The following is a 13723-nucleotide window of genomic DNA, read 5'->3' as shown; positions in this document are numbered from 1 at the left end:
GAAAGTCTGTTCTGTGAGGTTTTCCTAAGTTGTACAAAGGACTTTAGGAGAAGGAAGGACCTAAAAGCTAGGCGAAATGGTCCTAGATCCAAGGAAATCTTTTAGATCAGGCTCATTTTTTTAAATAGTTTGCATTAACATTATCAGTTCCAGGTCTGTTTGGGGCTCAGCTTGAGAACTCCTTAGTAAGTAGGCGTTTACAACAATAAGGGGTTTAATATTACAACACAGGCGAAAATTCAGACACATTATCATAAGCTCACCTTGTCCAGGGACCCAAGCATGCTGCCTTTCTACTCTCAGAGCCCTTCACCTAACCTACTGTGCAGCTGTTTTACCTTTAATATCACTGTTCCACAGGCAGCGTGATGTCACAATGCTCCTTGTCTGTAGCCCGAACCATGAGCCTTTCCAACCCTGGCATAATCTACATACTTACGGTGTGTTTAGTCTTGGACCACAAATGCAGTGAAGAATAATGGATTGCTACTCTTCATACATTTTTGACCATTGGCTCAGATTTGAATGCGCACTGGCCATCTGAGCATCTCTGCCAGGCCACCCTATGTCTAGAGACTGTAGATTTAGAGAGTTTATAAACATTGTCAGTTCATCAATAAAGTGTGCTCGCTTCGGCAGCACATATACTAAAATTGGAACGATACAGAGAAGATTAGCATGGCCCCTGCGCAAGGATGACACGCAAATTCGTGAAGCGTTCCATATTTTTAACAGCTTTTAGGAGAGAAATCTTTTTTGTTTTCAAGACTAATTGAAAAAATAAAGCAGGTCCCAGTGCTGTCCCCGTAATATGTATTTTTCAATTAGTCTCTCCTCAACAATTTTAATGTATTTGCCTTGCAGTAAAGAAGGTGCGCTCTATGTTCAGCTGCATTTAGCAAGGAAGCCTGCAGGACTTCTGGGACTTTTCTTTCTCTTTTTTAGAATCCCTGTCATTATTCTTCACCACCCCCAAATCTATACTGTTGCAGTGTTGCGTTGCTTTGTGGGAAGCAGGACAAAGAGAAGGGCAGGGCCTATGCAAATGAAGGCCTCAGGGATGTCTGGGATTGCCTTTTTACCAGTATTGTTAAAGTCCACCTTGCAACCGGATTGGTCGGGTAAGCTGAAAAACACCATGCCAGATTGGGCACCAGGTCTCTAGGCGCTTGGAGGACATATTGGGTCTACATCCCTCAGTTTCTGAGGTCCAAGAAATGTTCACCCTCTACCCTAATAGAGAGGTCTTGGCCGATCGTGGCTGAGAGGGGAAGAAGGTAGCAGGGCAAGATGCTCATGGTCCTTCTCTAATAATGGACCAACTTTCTCTCTCTCTTTCCTTACCTGTGGTTCTGCCTGGCTACTGGGGCTACCAGTTGTAAGCCTGCAGCCCACAAGGAGTTGGTTTGTCCCTCTCACACATGTAAATGGGTAAGCATTCAATTGCACACACCTGCCTACGTCCACAGACACTCACGCACACACACTTTTGTCAACAAGCTTTTTTGTAATTAAGAGAATAAGGGACCCATGTTGAAATACAAAAGCAGCACACCACGTGACAGCCATCACATAGAGTCCAGCAGCAAATGGGAAACGTTTAACTAGCCGTGGTCCTATTACTTGCGCTCTACCATGGAACAACTGCTGGATGAATCCTGCTGGAGAATATTGAACCTATAACAAGTCTGAGGTAAATATGAATTCCACAGGAATATAATCAAACAGGGACCTACAACCCTTCCGAGCCAGATAGGAGTCGAACCTACAATCTTCTGATCCGTAGTCAGACGCGTTATCCATTGCGCCACTGGCCCTATGTAGACTCACCCATCCTTTTATCCTTAAGAGGGCTAGAAAGTGTGTGTGTGTGTGTGTGTGTGAAGGCACAAGGAAACCCATCTGACCTCCTGAAAGTCTGTTCTGTGAGGTTTTCCTAAGTTGTACAAAGGACTTTAGAAGAAGGAAGGACCTAAAAGCTAGGCGAAATGGTCCTAGATCCAAGGAAATCTTTTAGATCAGGCTCAGTTTCTTAAATAGTTTGCATTAACATTATCAGTTCCAGGTCTGTTTGGGGCTGAGCTTGAGAACTCCTTAGTAAGTAGGCGTTTACAACAATAAGGGGTTTAATATTACAACACAGACGAAAATTCAGACACATTATCATAAGCTCACCTTGTCCAGGGACCCAAGCATGCTGCCTTTCTACTCTCAGAGCCCTTCACCTAACCCTACTGTGCAGCTGTTTTACCTTTAATATCACTGTTCCACAGGCAGCGTGACGTCACAATGCTCCTTGTCTGTAGCCCGAACCATGAGCCTTTGCAACCCTGGCATAATCTACATACTTACGGTGTGTTTAGTCTTGGACCACAAATGCAGTGAAGAATAATGGATTGCTACTCTTCATACATTTTTGACCATTGGCTCAGATTTGAATGCGTACTGGCCATCTGAGCATCTCTGCCAGGCCACCCTATGTCTAGAGACTGTATATTTAGAGATTTTATAAACATTGTCAGTTCATCATTAAAGTGTGCTCGCTTCGGCAGCACATATACTAAAATTGGAACGATACAGAGAAGATTAGCATGGCCCCTGCGCAAGGATGACACGCAAATTTGTGAAGAGTTCCATATTTTTAACAGCTTTTAGGAGAGAAATCTTTTTTGTTTTCAAGACTAATTGAAACAAGCATTTGCAATGCAATAGGTCTCGCATTAGGAAAGTTTGAGCTATTGGTATTGTAAATGACAAATTTTGTATTTATGTTTTGATTTTGAAAATAGCGAAATTAATAGCTTTATCATTTACAATGCCAATAGTTTTAACTTTCGCAAATGTGACACCTACAGCATTTGTAATGCAATATGTGTTGTATTTACGTGACTTAGATGTATTGATATTACAAATAACAATGGCTTTTAATTTTTTTTAATAATTAATACTTAAATAAAAGGTATTGTAACTTATAATGGCAATAGCTTAAACTTTTGTAAATAACTTTTGTGAAGATTATGTTCAGTGTATTTTATTGTGACAAAATCCAAGAACAGAAGTGAAATAACATCTTTTTGTGACATTTGTAATAAAGCTTGAAACATTGAGAGAATATATTTGAACCAGTTGTTGTTGAATGGTTGCACAGATTGATGCTGTGGTGGCTCTGAGTGATGTTGTTGTGGCGACGAGTGATGCTGTGGCGTTCAGTGATGCTGTGTGATGTTGTGGTGCCCTTGAGTGATGCTGTGGTGGTGCGATAAATAAATAGAGTGAGGGTGATGGATAGATAGAGTGCGGGCGATAGATAGAGTGAGGGAGATAGATAGATAGAGTGAGGGCGAAAGATAGATAGAGTGAGGGCGATAGATAGAGTGTGGGCGATAGATAATGTGGGCGATGGATAGATAGATAGGAGGGAGGGCGATAGATAGAGTGAGGGCGATCGATAGAGGGAGGGCGATAGATAGTGTGGGCGATGGATAGTGTGTGGGAGATAGATAGGTAGATAGGAGGGGTCATTAGATAGATAGAGTTAGGGCGATAGATAGAGTGAGGGCGATAGATAGATAGATAGAGCGAGGGCGATAGATAGATAGATAGAGTGAGTCCTATTGGCTATGTCAATGCTTGTTTATTTATTTATGTACTTAACTCGGTTCGGCCATATGCCGGAGTTTACTACCCCCACCCTGCCTCTCCCCACAGCACTCCCTCGAGGAGCCGCCACTGTCCTGCCTCTGCTGCAGTACCTTACTGGGAGCCCCTGCCTCACAGCTAGCACTAACTACTAGAGAAGAGCGTGGCTGCCAGCCTCTGGAGGGCCGAGGGTGACTAGGCGTCCTGGATTTACGAGGACAGTCCTGGTTTTGCACCAGCTGTCACATTGGATTTCAACAATTTTAGCACATGTCCTGATTTTTAGAGAGAGTCGACTAAAGACAGAGGGAGGCACGTTTTTATGTGTTTCATTGTAGGGCAAGTTAACAGCTGTTACCAAAAAGTAATGTAATGAACATGCAAGATACTGGGTTTAAAAGTTGCAATTAATTTAGTCCCTCGGTTCCACATTGTCTGTATTTCGGTGTAGATCAGCGTTGTCATTTAAGTCATTCTGTGTGCCTGGCAGATGTAAAATTGTAGTCCTTCTTCTATGTTTGTTAAACATCCTGGTCTTTTAGTTTTCAAAATGTGGTCCCACGTATAGGCTTCATATGCCAGCCTCACATACTCAGTATAGCCTCAGTTGCCCATGTATGACTTTACATCCCGAGATGTAGCCTCGAGTGTCCAGTGCGGCCTCACATGCACAGTGCAGCCTTCATTGGCATTTCGCACCCTGTACCCCAGCAAAGTTCCTAAGAATGTTAGAAAAAAGAGAGCAGTGGACGAGAGTGCCCATTGATGAGTGTCGGTGTGAGTCAAGGAGGCAAAGAACAAGAAAGGGAGAGTGAAAGGAAAAGACGGTGAGGTGAGCTGAGATATGAATCAAAGGCGAAAATAAAAGTAGACTGAGCAAAAGTCATTAGAGGGGAAAGAGAAGAGGTAAGAACAGAAAGACGGAGAAATGAAAGAGGGAGCAGTCCGAAGAGAGGCTGCTTGAGAGAACTGGGAAGAGAGAGAAAGTATTAAGAAGAGGAGAAAAGCCAGTCAGAGGCAGGACAAGCCAAGACGAAGAAATAAAATTAATTGCAGGACAATAAAGAAAAAAGGCAAGTTCGGAATAAAGGATTTTAAACGGGGAAAAAACACGTGAAGGTAAATTAAAATGATGGTAAAGAAAATCAAAACACGCTAGATGAATTATAAGTCATAAATAAACCCCTGAACAATCAACACCCTTCAAAGGCAGCCGAGGGCATTTGTTAAACAACTACCCCCAATTTTATGAGCAATCTTTTTGTCAATAAATAGAACCCAGCTCACGGTTTAGCATTGCCAAGCTGAAACAAAAAGAACTGTTGTAAACGCAAGTGGCTGTAGGTCAAATTCAGTTAGCTTGCAGAGCATGCAAGGAAGCGATGAAGGCAAGCATCGTCAGTTGTATAATACATTGCTACCACTAGTCTCGTCCTATTGGCGGTGCGCATGTTAGGTGCCATCTTGCCCTCACTATTTTTTAAGTTCACATATAGATTGTTGTGATCTGTTTCTGATACATCATTCACAGCTACACTCCTTTATGTTTTATAGGGGTATTTTAGCCCAGTGACTGTCATCTGTAAAACATACATTTTAGAAATTTAGAGGCAATAAAGTGGGAGGTCACTACCTCTGGTTGCAAGTGAGGGATGTATATGGAGAAAGAGTTATGGAAACCCCCACCTCCACCTATATAATTATCCTAAAAAGAGGTGCCTTTGATGAACGTGTATTGATATTACAAGGTGAGTGGAGGACGACCTGTTTGTCTTTTTCCCTCTGTAGCTTGTTATTGTTTGTGTAATGAGCAGGCTAGCATTAATCCTCACTTATTTTCTAGCTGAAGGAAGAGAAACAGACCGAATGGAGAATAGAATAAAATTACAAAAAAACGTGACTGTTGTGAGGAACATGAATTAATTTGGAGATAAGGAGGGCAAAAAGAGGAAAAGAGGGCAGTGCAAACTTTAATGCTTCAGAACAGTTAAAATAAGAGGAGCAGCTGACAGTGTGCCCCCAGATTAACCGTTTTGCTACTTGTCTAAATGTAGTTACTATTTCTTTAAATAGGGACTAGAGAAGCAGAGAAGAGTAACAGGCCGTTTTCATATGTATCTTTGGTTTTCTGTCTTAAGGCTATAAGTGTTTACGTAGCTCGAATTACCCTACAACTAGTGTATTACTTTCAAAGTGGTTACACATGTATACATGTTTTATGTTGACCGTATAATAGATGCTCTGTATTCTTGTTTCCCTTTAAGCTCATCTCTATTTGCACCCTCTGCATATTATGCAAAATCATCTTCGTTACTATTCTAGCCCATCTTTAAAAGGTTTTTTTGCTAATTAATTTATACGTCAGATTTACCTTTCTCTCAATTGCGATAAATTGGGTATCTATATGGGTGGAAGCTTTGGTGCAGATACAGTAGCACAAAAAAAGGCTACTGTGAGTGCAACATTTGCATTAACCAACGTAAAAGTATTTTTCTGTGGTACAAACCTGTTGCAAATGCCCGGTCAATGCCTCAGAGATTATGTCGGGATCAATTTAGATTACCCAGTCTTTCGAATTAAAGCACTGCCTTAAAAGTAGCAGACCGAGACAAAAAGGGCTGTTGCTCTCAGGGAACATTTGCATAACCACGACAATCCGGTGTGCTTAGAAACACACAGGCAACACACAACTGATGCTGTGTCTGCTCACTGGGAGTATTCAACAAGAACCAGCCACTGAAGTGTCTACATTCTGAAACAGCCCACTTCTCACTTGGTATATAGCTACAGCAGAGAAAGCATCATTAACAAGCTCTTGGAATTTCTGTGGGGAGGGGGGAAATGGGAGACAAAGTACGGCCGGCCGTGGGCAGCAACAGCAGGGGTGACTAATTAGGGGGAGGAGAAATGCCTGAGCAAACGGCAAGCTCGTGCACGGGCACATAAAAACAATGGCCTTGGGTAGTTTAGCTGAGACCAAACGAAAGGATGTACGCAACGCCTTCTCCTAAATGCCCCTGACCGTACATATCACACTCAAAGGGCAGCAAAGCGAAATCAGAACACACGTATTGAAACTGCTCTGGAGTTTCGCCACCACAACAACATCAGCAAAAACAAGCGCAGGGTAGTCACAAGACTATATTTTATTGGCTTTGCCCGCATTTTTATGTTAAAAGCAGTAAAAAAAAACATTCAATAACTTAGTGAGCATTCGAAATCACCGCCGCAGCCCTGCTCCGTGTAAACCGGAAGTCAGGCACTTTTGGCCGAGACGGGGGCGGGGCCTGCAATCCAGCAGGAAGTTCCGCCCGCCGCCGCCGAGGAAGCAGTGAAGCCGGCCGACTCCGACCAGCGCTGCAGAGGAGACACGAAACACGCCGAAAGAGCCCGGTGAGTGGGAGGGGAGGGCCAGGGCTAATGTGAAGGCCTGTGTGTATGCGTGTGTGCGTGCGTGTGTGTGTGTGCATGTGTGTGCGCATGCGTGACTGTGTGTGATTGAGAGAATGCGAGGCAGGGGATAGTGTGCCTGCGTGTGCATGCGCGCGCCTGTGTGTGTGTGCGTGCATGCAGAGGGGTGGGGGCTGCCTGTGTCTGTGTGTGAGCGAGGGCTTGCGCCTGTGTGTGTGCGTGCGTGCATGCAGAGGGGTGGGGGCTGCCTGTGTCTGTGTGAGAGCCAGGGCTGACACCGCGCATGCGCAGGTATCAGACGCGCGCTCCCGCGAGGAAAAACGCAGCTCGTAACAGATTCGTGTCCTCATTCCCAACTCATTCCCCATACGGGCGGCAAAAGGTCTGAAGCAGACACTCTCAATGCTCACGCATTGAGAGTAAGGTCTGCTCGACCTAAAAATAAAGCAGGTCCCAGTGCTGTCCCCGTAATATGTATTTTTCAATTAGTCTCTCCTCAACAATTTTAATGTATTTGCCTTGCAGTAAAGAAGGTGCGCTCTATGTTCAGCTGCATTTAGCAAGGAAGCCTGCAGGACTTCTGGGACTTTTCTTTCTCTTTTTTAGAATCCCTAACATTATTCTTCACCACCCCCAAATCTATACTGTTGCAGTGTTGCGTTGCTTTGTGGGAAGCAGGACAAAGAGAAGGGCAGGGCCTATGCAAATGAAGGCCTCAGGGATGTCTGGGATTGCCTTTTTACCAGTATTGTTAAAGTCCACCTTGCAACCGGATTGGTCGGGTAAGCTGAAAAACACCATGCCAGATTGGGCACCAGGTCTCTAGGCGCTTGGAGGACATATTGGGTCTACATCCCTCAGTTTCTGAGGTCCAAGAAATGTTCACCCTCTACCCTAATAGAGAGGTCTTGGCCGATCGTGGCTGAGAGGGGAAGAAGGTAGCAGGGCAAGATGCTCATGGTCCTTCTCTAATAATGGACCAACTTTCTCTCTCTCTTTCCTTACCTGTGGTTCTGCCTGGCTACTGGGGCTACCAGTTGTAAGCCTGCAGCCCACAAGGAGTTGGTTTGTCCCTCTCACACATGTAAATGGGTAAGCATTCAATTGCACACACCTGCCTACGTCCACAGACACTCACGCACACACACTTTTGTCAACAAGCTTTTTTGTAATTAAGAGAATAAGGGACCCATGTTGAAATACAAAAGCAGCACACCACGTGACAGCCATCACATAGAGTCCAGCAGCAAATGGGAAACGTTTAACTAGCCGTGGTCCTATTACTTGCGCTCTACCATGGAACAACTGCTGGATGAATCCTGCTGGAGAATATTGAACCTATAACAAGTCTGAGGTAAATATGAATTCCACAGGAATATAATCAAACAGGGACCTACAACCCTTCCGAGCCAGATAGGAGTCGAACCTACAATCTTCTGATCCGTAGTCAGACGCGTTATCCATTGCGCCACTGGCCCTATGTAGACTCACCCATCCTTTTATCCTTAAGAGGGCTAGAAAGTGTGTGTGTGTGTGTGTGTGAAGGCACAAGGAAACCCATCTGACCTCCTGAAAGTCTGTTCTGTGAGGTTTTCCTAAGTTGTACAAAGGACTTTAGAAGAAGGAAGGACCTAAAAGCTAGGCGAAATGGTCCTAGATCCAAGGAAATCTTTTAGATCAGGCTCAGTTTCTTAAATAGTTTGCATTAACATTATCAGTTCCAGGTCTGTTTGGGGCTGAGCTTGAGAACTCCTTAGTAAGTAGGCGTTTACAACAATAAGGGGTTTAATATTACAACACAGGCGAAAATTCAGACACATTATCATAAGCTCACCTTGTCCAGGGACCCAAGCATGCTGCCTTTCTACTCTCAGAGCCCTTCACCTAACCCTACTGTGCAGCTGTTTTACCTTTAATATCACTGTTCCACAGGCAGCGTGACGTCACAATGCTCCTTGTCTGTAGCCCGAACCATGAGCCTTTGCAACCCTGGCATAATCTACATACTTACGGTGTGTTTAGTCTTGGACCACAAATGCAGTGAAGAATAATGGATTGCTACTCTTCATACATTTTTGACCATTGGCTCAGATTTGAATGCGTACTGGCCATCTGAGCATCTCTGCCAGGCCACCCTATGTCTAGAGACTGTATATTTAGAGATTTTATAAACATTGTCAGTTCATCATTAAAGTGTGCTCGCTTCGGCAGCACATATACTAAAATTGGAACGATACAGAGAAGATTAGCATGGCCCCTGCGCAAGGATGACACGCAAATTTGTGAAGAGTTCCATATTTTTAACAGCTTTTAGGAGAGAAATCTTTTTTGTTTTCAAGACTAATTGAAAAAATAAAGCAGGTCCCAGTGCTGTCCCCGTAATATGTATTTTTCAATTAGTCTCTCCTCAACATTTTTTATGTATTTGCCTTGCAGTAAAGAAGGTGCGCTCTATGTTCAGCTGCATTTAGCAAGGAAGCCTGCAGGACTTCTGGGACTTTTCTTTCTCTTTTTTAGAATCCCTGGCATTATTCTTCACCACCCCCAAATCTATACTGTTGCAGTGTTGCGTTGCTTTGTGGGAAGCAGGACAAAGAGAAGGGCAGGGCCTATGCAAATGAAGGCCTCAGGGATGTCTGGGAGTGCCTTTTTAGCAGTATTGTTAAAGTCCACCTTGCAACCGGATTGGTCGGGTAAGTTGAAAAACACCATGCCAGATTGGGCACCAGGTCTCTAGGCGCTTGGAGGACATATTTGGTCTACATCCCTCAGTTTCTGAGGTCCAAGAAATGTTCACTCTCTACCCTAATAGAGAGGGCTTGGCCGATCGTGGCTGAGAGGGAAGAAGGTAGCAGGGCAAGATGTTCATGGTCCTTCTCTAATAATGGACCAACTTTCTCTCTCTCCTTACCTGTGGTTTTGCCTGGTTACTGGGCTACCAGTTGTAAGCCTGCACCCCACAAGGAGTTAGTTTGTTCCTCTCACACATGTAAATGGGTAAGCATTCAATTGCACACACCTGCCTACGTCCACAGACCCTCGCGCACACACACTATTGTCAACAAGCTTTTTCGTAATTAAGAGAATCAGCGACCCATGTTGAAATCCAAAAGCAGCACACCACGTGACGGCCAACACATAGAGTCCAGCAACAAATGGGAAACGTTTAACTAGCCGAGGTCCCTTTACTTGCGCTCTACCGTGGAACAACTGCTGGATGAGTCCTGCTGGAGAATATTGAACCTACAACAAGTCTGAGGTAAATAAGAATTCCACAGGAATATAATCAAACAGGGACCTACAACCCTTCCGAACCAGATAGGAGTCGAACCTACAATCTTCTGATCCGTAGTCAGACGCGTTATCCATTGCGCCACTGGCCATATGTAGACTCACCCATCCTTTTATCCTTAAGAGGGCTAGAAAGTGTGTGTGTGTGTGTGTGTGTGTGTGTGTCTGTGAAGGCACAAGGAAACCCATCTGATCTCCTGAAAGTCTGTTCTGTGAGGTTTTCCTAAATTGTACAAAGGACTTTAGGAGAAGGAAGGACCTAAAAGCTAGGCAAAATGGTCCTAGATCCAAGGAAATCTTTTAGATCAGGCTCAGTTTCTTAAATAGTTTGCATTAACATTATCATTTCCTGGTCTGTTTGGGGCTGAGCTTGAGAACTCCTTAGTAAGTAGGCGTTTACAACAATAAGGGGTTTAATATTACAACACAGGCGAAAATTCAGACACATTATCATAAGCTCACCTTGTCCAGGGACCCAAGCATGCTGCCTTTCTACTCTCAGAGCCCTTCACCTAACCTACTGTGCACTTGTTTCACCTTTAATATCACTGTTCCACAGGCAGCATGACGTCACAATGCTCCTTGTCTGTAGCCCGAACCATGAGCCTTTGCAACCCTGGCATAATCTACATACTTACGGTGTGTTTCGCCTTGGACCACAAATGCAGTGAAGAATAATGGATTGCTAATCTTCATACATTTTTGACCATTGGCTCAAATTTGAATGCGTACTGGCCATCTGAGCATCTCTGCCAGGCCACCCAATGTTTAGAGACTGTAGATTTAGAGAGTTTATAAACATTGTCAGTTCATCAATAAAGTGTGCTCGCTTCGGCAGCACATATACTAAAATTGGAACGATACAGAGAAGATTAGCATGGCCCCTGCGCAAGGATGACTCGCAAATCCGTGAAGCGTTCCATATTTTTAACAGCTTTTAGTAGAGAAATCTTTTTTGTTTTCAAGACTAATTGAAAAAATAAAGCAGGTCCCAGTGCTGTCCCCGTCATATATATTTCTCAATTAGTCTCTCCTCAACATTTTTAATGTATTTGCCTTGCAGTAAAGAAGGTGCGCTCTATGTTCAGCTGCATTTAGCAAGGAAGCCTGCAGGACTTCTGGGACTTTTCTTTCTCTTTTTTAGAATCCCTGGCATTATTCTTCACCACCCCCAAATCTATACTGTTGCAGTGTTGCGTTGCTTTGTGGGAAGCAGGACAAAGAGAAGGGCAGGGCCTATGCAAATGAAGGCCTCAGGGATGTCTGGGAGTGCCTTTTTAGCAGTATTGTTAAAGTCCACCTTGCAACCGGATTGGTCGGGTAAGCTGAAAAACACCATGCCAGATTGGGCACCAGGTCTCTAGGCACTTGGAGGACATATTGGGTCTACATCCCTCAGTTTCTGAGGTCCAAGAAATGTTCACTCTCTACCCTAATAGAGAGGTCTTGGCCGATCGTGGCTGAGAGGGAAGAAGGTAGCAGGGCAAGATGTTCATGGTCCTTCTCTAATAATGGACCAACTTTCTCTCTCTCTTTCCTTACCTGTGGTTCTGCCTGGCTACTGGGGCTACCAGTTGTAAGCCTGCAGCCCACAAGGAGTTGGTTTGTCCCTCTCACACATGTAAATGGGTAAGCATTCAATTGCACACACCTGCCTACGTCCACAGACACTCACGTACACACACTTTTGTCAACAAGCTTTTTTGTAATTAAGAGAATAAGGGACCCATGTTGAAATACAAAAGCAGCACACCACGTGACGGCCATCACATAGAGTCCAGCAGCAAATGGGAAACGTTTAACTAGCCGTGGTCCTATTACTTGCGCTCTACCATGGAACAACTGCTGGATGAGTCCTGCTGGCGAATATTGAACCTATAGCAAGTCTGAGGTAAATAAGAATTCCACAGGAATATAATCAAACAGGGACATACAACCCTTCCGAGCCAGATAGGAGTCGAACCTAAATCTTCTGATCCGTAGTCAGACACGTTATCCATTGCGCCACTGGCCCTATGTAGACTCACCCATCCTTTTATCCTTAAGAAGGCTAAAAAGTGTGTGTGTGTGTGTGTGTGAAGGCACAAGGAAACCCATCTGACCTCCTGAAAGTCTGTTCTGTGAGGTTTTCCTAAGTTGTACAAAGGACTTTAGGAGAAGGAAGGACCTAAAAGCTAGGCGAAATGGTCCTAGATCCAAGGAAATCTTTTAGATCAGGCTCAGTTTCTTAAATAGTTTGCATTAACATTATCAGTTCCAGGTCTGTTTGGGGCTGAGCTTGAGAACTCCTTAGTAAGTAGGCGTTTACAACAATAAGGGGTTTAATATTACAACACAGGCGAAAATTCAGACACATTATCATAAGCTCACCTTGTCCAGGGACCCAAGCATGCTGCCTTTCTACTCTCAGAGCCCTTCACCTAACCTACTGTGCAGCTGTTTTACCTTTAATATCACTGTTCCACAGGCAGCGTGACGTCACAATGCTCCTTGTCTGTAGCCCGAACCATGAGCCTTTGCAACCCTGGCATAATCTACATACTTACGGTGTGTTTAGTCTTGGACCACAAATGCAGTAAAGAATAATGGATTGCTACTCTTTATACATTTTTGACCATTGGCTCAGATTTGAATGCGTACTGGCCATCTGAGCATCTCTGCCAGGCCACCCTATGTCTAGAGACTGTAGATTTAGAGAGTTTATAAACATTGTCAGTTCATCAATAAAGTGTGCTCTCTTCGGCAGCACATATAATAAAATTGGAACGATACAGAGAAGATTAGTATGGCCCCTGCGCAAGGATGACACGCAAATTCGTGAAGCGTTCCATATTTTTAACAGCTTTTAGGAGAGAAATCTTTTTTGTTTTCAAGACTAATTGAAAAAATAAAGCAGGTCCCAGTGCTGTCCCCGTAATATGTATTTTTCAATTAGTCTCTCCTCAACATTTTTAATGTATTTGCCTTGCAGTAAAGAAGGTGCGCTCTATGTTCACCTGCATTTAGCAAGGAAGCCTGCAGGACTTCTGGGACTTTTCTTTCTCTTTTTTAGCCTCCCTGTCATTATTCTTCACCACCCCCAAATCTATACTGCTGCAGTGTTGCGTTGCTTTGTGGGAAGCAGGACAAAGAGAAGGGCAGGGCCTATGCAAATGAAGGCCTCAGGGATGTCTGGGAGTGCCTTTTTAGCAGTATTGTTAAAGTCCACCTTGCAACCGGATTGGTCGGGTAAGCTGAAAAACACCATGCCAGATTGGACACCAGGTCTCTAGGCGCTTGGAGGACATATTGGGTCTACATCCCTCAGTTTCTGAGGTCCAAGAAATGTTCACCCTCTACCCTAATAGAGAGGTCGTGGCCGATCGTGGCTGTGAGGGGAAGA

The 13723-nt window shown here is 44.2% G+C and overlaps 7 non-coding genes across 7 annotated transcripts; 5 read left to right on the top strand and 2 right to left on the bottom strand.

Moving 5' to 3' along the window:
- Positions 1 to 623: 623 nt before the first annotated feature.
- On the top strand, positions 624 to 730 carry LOC147708288 (U6 spliceosomal RNA). The gene has a single exon (XR_015297128.1). It is a non-coding gene; the product is annotated as a U6 spliceosomal RNA (small nuclear RNA).
- A 1014-nt stretch (positions 731 to 1744) lies between these two features.
- TRNAR-ACG (transfer RNA arginine (anticodon ACG)) lies at positions 1745 to 1817 on the bottom strand. Its single transcript has one exon. It is a non-coding gene; the product is annotated as a tRNA-Arg (tRNA).
- Positions 1818 to 2536: 719 nt separating this feature from the next.
- On the top strand, positions 2537 to 2643 carry LOC147708286 (U6 spliceosomal RNA). The gene has a single exon (XR_015296771.1). It is a non-coding gene; the product is annotated as a U6 spliceosomal RNA (small nuclear RNA).
- A 5812-nt stretch (positions 2644 to 8455) lies between these two features.
- On the bottom strand, positions 8456 to 8528 carry TRNAR-ACG (transfer RNA arginine (anticodon ACG)). The gene has a single exon. It is a non-coding gene; the product is annotated as a tRNA-Arg (tRNA).
- A 717-nt stretch (positions 8529 to 9245) lies between these two features.
- LOC147708284 (U6 spliceosomal RNA) lies at positions 9246 to 9352 on the top strand. The gene has a single exon (XR_015296770.1). It is a non-coding gene; the product is annotated as a U6 spliceosomal RNA (small nuclear RNA).
- Positions 9353 to 11163: 1811 nt separating this feature from the next.
- Positions 11164 to 11270, top strand: LOC147708283 (U6 spliceosomal RNA). Its single transcript, XR_015296779.1, has one exon. It is a non-coding gene; the product is annotated as a U6 spliceosomal RNA (small nuclear RNA).
- Positions 11271 to 13071: 1801 nt separating this feature from the next.
- LOC147708282 (U6 spliceosomal RNA) lies at positions 13072 to 13178 on the top strand. The gene has a single exon (XR_015296793.1). It is a non-coding gene; the product is annotated as a U6 spliceosomal RNA (small nuclear RNA).
- The last annotated feature ends 545 nt before the right edge of the window (positions 13179 to 13723 follow it).

Source organism: Lissotriton vulgaris, chromosome 6, assembly GCF_964263255.1.
Source record: "Lissotriton vulgaris chromosome 6, aLisVul1.2, whole genome shotgun sequence".
Classification (NCBI taxonomy): domain Eukaryota; kingdom Metazoa; phylum Chordata; class Amphibia; order Caudata; family Salamandridae; genus Lissotriton; species Lissotriton vulgaris.
This window is presented reverse-complemented; position numbering and strand designations above follow the sequence as displayed.